Genomic DNA, 4,832 nt, shown 5'->3' on the forward strand with positions numbered 1-4,832 from the left:
GATAAATCATAGATAAAAAAGTACTTTTTCTAATTTCAATGTAATCAACATTGTTTACTTTTAAAAATAATTAATTTTGAGATAAGAGTAAAATGATTAAAAAAAATTAATTTTATCTCGATTTTAAAAATTAAAAAGGAGAAAATGCTCTGTTTCCATCCTAAACTATACACGAAATTGTTGAGACACACCCGAACTTTAGGAGGGTCCTATTACCCCTGGACTAACTAAAATCGTATTTTTGGCAATCTTAGTGCCTACGTGGCACATACGTGTGCCTACGTGGACCTTAGGTGTATTGATTCACTGATGTGCTACGTAGGCATTAAGGTTACCAAAAATACGATTTTAATCAGTGTAAGGGGTAATAGGACCCTCCAAAAGTTCGAGTGTGTCTCAGCAATTTCGTATATAGTTTAGGGTGGAAACAAAACATTTACTCATTAAAAAATAGTATTTTGAAATAAGACATTTTAAGAATATTGACAACTAAAATGGATCGATTTTATTAACACATGTACTTTTATTGACCAAAATAATTTAATTATGGTAAACAAGTTTTTCTTTCCAAATATTTCTTTAAATGATTTTCTTATCTCCCAAATTTTTATATTAAGCAAATTTGAAGTTTCTTGTAATAGAGGCAAATTTTAACAGGACATATGAAATCTCCTATTTCACATTATGAATTTATGATTTTAATTAGGTAAATGACTCAAATATGCCATTTGATTTTAAGAAATAGATCAATAATGTTATTCGGTAATAATTGACCTTAGATATGTCTTTTGTAACTACAAATTTAGACCATATATTGTCACGTGATATAATCTAAGAATTTTCGGAAATTTAATCAGAACCATTAATATATGCATATTTTTAAAAAATTTAGGGACATATTTGACCATTTTCTCTATTTTAATTAAAGTTTAACAACGGCGTAGTATGTTTTGTCTTTCTAGACTTCACGTATAAAATTTCACTATATTTTAATCATAAATTAGCATGTTAGGTTCGAAATCGATTGACCATCATGCAGAAGCTTATGATTATAAATCATTGAGATACTAAAGAAAAATATACTAAAATATATTATTAATATTATTTGATCAAGTGACTTACATATTATGTAAAACAAATTTTATTAAAAAGGCATAAAACTTTTGGACAAATCTTCTCCTAAGCAAGACTCTTTTAACAATATGGGAAATCCCTCCTTGATGATCGATAGCGTACAAGTATTAAATAGAAAATTCTTCCACAATGACCAATAGCATACAAGTACCACGAGAAAACAAGAAAAAACGCTTTCTCAAGAAGATCAAATAAGAAAAAACAAAGTTGAACGTAAAGTAGGGATAAAGTGGAGAATCGAACTCTTATCAATACGTAAAAGTTCAAATAGTCGACTAATAATTGAGCTATTAAGATTCTCCTATACAACATTTTCTTCCATGATTAATTTAATTTGATTTTCATGGACACTTAGGTCCTCCTATTTGTGTCTTCCAATTGTTGTAGCAAGAACAACACCCTTTGTTTTGCCCAACATAGCCTGGTGGAACACATTGACACCATCCACAACAATGGTTGCAATAGAACAAACATCTCTTTTTGTGACCTTTATGTGAGCATCTCTTGATGCATGCTGCTCCACACTCTGAAGAACACAAAAGATTAAAATTATAAATAGTTGGTGGAGTGTATAATGTAAGTTAGATGTAAAGTATTTGTAAAAGTAAAAAGGACAAGTTTGACTCTTTTCCCTTCTTTCCATGGCAGATAACATGAAGGGGAGCGTTAGAATAACTGATAAAATTGTTGTCAAGTGATTAAAAGGTCGCAGGTTCACGCCTTGAAAACAACATCTAGCAGAAATGCAAGGTAAAGTTGTGTAAAATACACTCTTGTGGTGGGACCATTTCCCGGACCCTGCGCATAGCAAGAGCTTTAATGCACCGGACTGTCCTTTTTTGGTGTCCAGATCAGCTTGCGCACACTCTCGATTAATTCCACAGGATACCTGCCACCTCCCACCAGCAATTGGTACAAGGTAACTCTGTCCACTAAGGATGTCACCTCCCACCCGCAACAGGTACCAGATAATTCTGTCCACTAAGATTAAAACATATGGGAAAAAATCATCTAATATTTGTCTTTGTTAGAAATTGAACCTGAGATTTTACGATGCTCAACCCAACTTCATTGAACCACTAAGCTTCAGCCTTAGGTGCATCTCTTTATGATGCAAGTGATTCATTTTGCAAGTTTGTTAGTACTTGTGTATATCTACTTAAATTCACATTATAAATGCTACATAGTTGGTTCTCATCCTTCAAACACCATCAAGTATAAAAGCGCAACAAAAGATCACTCTAAGATGATCATTTTGTGGCTACTAAGAACGAATTAAATCAAATGATTCCAATTCTCAATCAAGCTTATATTATAACATAAAACTAATAGATCAGCGAAGATTGTTCAACTTATATAACATGATTTTAACATCAAGCAAATTTAATTGCAGACACATAGATCCATCAATATTCAATACTGCTTGAAAATAATCTTCTGTTAGTTTTAATTTATTTGTTTTGCTTTTCTTTTTTAGTCCAATTCAAAAATATTACTTTTTTTTTCCTTTTTCAACAGCTCTTTTAACTTTAACCTTCCACGTGGCATCTTTAAAACTATAAAATTAAATGACATTTTAATATATTCTACGTAATTGTTAGTCGAAAATTCATTATTTTTCTTAAATTACGTGTCAAGTCAAGTACAAACATATATAAACAAAAATTCCAGATCCATACTGTTCATAAAGTCCCAATTTCAAAACACATTAAGAATGTTCAACAAAAAAAAATGATAATAAGATTTACTTACTGCTTCTAGGCACAGGACAAGAAGTTGAACCAATAAGTGGTTTAGCACTTATCATTGAAACCATGACAATCAAAACCAAAAAAATGAAAACAACCTTCATCTTTGTAGCAAACTTCTCCAAGTATCTATTTATTTTCACAAAAAAAAAAAAAAAAAATGTTAGTTTCCAATTTTGTGATAAGATAATTACAATGTATGTCGGTGCAGTGGCGGAGCCAACATCTTAACTAAATGGATTCAAAGAACTAGTCGAAGGCTATATTGTTCGGACTCTTCAAAAATGTCATTGGGCACGTGTCGAATCCTTTAAAAATAGTGGCTTTTTGAAGGATCCGACATTGGTGCGGCCACATTTTTAGAGAGTCCGAGCAACTTAGACCGAAGGGTTCAACGTCTGCGATATATACATGAAAAATAATTTTAAACTTATATAAATATGTAATTTTTCATCGAATTTGAACCCCCTCACTATTAGCCAGCTAGCTCCACCTTTGGCTACTCGAACTCTTAAAAAATATCAATGAGTGTGTGCTCGATTCTTCAAAAGTAATATATTTTGAAGAATTCGACACGAATGCAGCATGAAAAGTGAAAAAATCCATGCAACTTAGATTGCAATGACATAAAATCACTTGAGGAAAACAATTAAAAGGACATTACAAGATAAAGGTGATGAAATTATACCTCAAAAAAAATTACTGTATAAGAGTTGATTGAAAGTGAACAAAGAAAAATATCCAAATGTATCAAAAACCACAATGAATTTATAAAGATGTATAAAGGGTCTGTTTCATATTCTGTACAGATAGATCTCACATGGGAAGCATTTAATGATGAATTTAATCATAGCCGTTGGATTAGATTAATGGACAGCTAGGATTAATTTGTACTATTGGTCCTTTTTAGTCCATCTTAAAAAAGTCATCTTGCTAATTAAAAATGATTTACTTACGCAATTCTTTATTTATCCTAGGGGTCGTTTGATTTGAAGGATAAATTATATCGGAGTTAGGTATACTGAAATTAGTTATATTAGAATTAATTATATTGAAATTAATTATTCTGATATTATTTTTTACTAATTATTTAAATTATGGTACCAAAAATAATATACATTACATTCTTTTTAAGAATATATTGCTTGTTTATAAAAATATCTTTCACCTTATTTATGTGAAAAGTGATAATCAAAAATTTTAAAAGGTAATTTTGTCATTTCATAACTTTTATCTCAAGATAAATTATTCTAAAATCATTATACCATAAAAAGGATGAGATAACTTATTCCGAACTTCACAATCAGAATAACACATCAAAATGTTATCTCAGGTTAAATTTTTTATTCGGAGATTATTTATTTTAATACCTACACCACGCTATCTCTAAATTAAATGATTATAATCACACGATAAATAATAATAATATATTCAATATATTTTCATCAAATAAAATTTAGAAAGAATAATTGTATGCAGTTCATATCAGATAAATATCTAAATATTATTTTGGATTATAAATTTTAAGAAAAAACTTCTTTTATCAATTATTGTATAAATAAAATAATATTACGTAAAATAGGACGGGGAAAGTAAGTAAATAAAGAAATGTATGGTGGGTCTTTTCACATTCTGTTTAGATCTCAGGGGAGTCTTTTAATGCTTAATTTAATGGGAGTCGTTGGATTATATTGATGGATGGCTAGGATTGATTTGTAAATAAATAAAGAAATGCATGTAGAATGATTTGTAAGATAACATTAAATAGGAAGTTTTAGTGGACACGAATTACGATAGAAGAGTATTAGATAATTAGGTATTGTCTCGTATCGATCTATACTAGTAAATATCATTTTATAGGAGGGTTAAGAGAATTAATTTAAATATTAATTTTAGGATAAATTTATTAAATATTTGGTTGAAATAAAATATATGGATAACTTATTTCAG

The 4,832-nt window shown here is 29.5% G+C and overlaps 1 long non-coding RNA gene across 1 annotated transcript; it reads right to left on the minus strand.

Annotated features, from left to right (window-relative positions):
* Positions 1-1,192: 1,192 nt before the first annotated feature.
* On the minus strand, positions 1,193-3,669 carry LOC107873614. The gene is made up of 3 exons (XR_001675470.2): positions 3,571-3,669; positions 2,887-3,011; positions 1,193-1,660 (listed from the first exon to the last, which is right to left on the minus strand). It is a non-coding gene; the product is annotated as an uncharacterized LOC107873614 (long non-coding RNA).
* Positions 3,670-4,832: the final 1,163 nt, after the last annotated feature.

This window comes from Capsicum annuum, chromosome 6 (genome assembly GCF_002878395.1).
Source record: "Capsicum annuum cultivar UCD-10X-F1 chromosome 6, UCD10Xv1.1, whole genome shotgun sequence".
NCBI classification, from domain to species: Eukaryota; Viridiplantae; Streptophyta; class Magnoliopsida; order Solanales; family Solanaceae; genus Capsicum; species Capsicum annuum.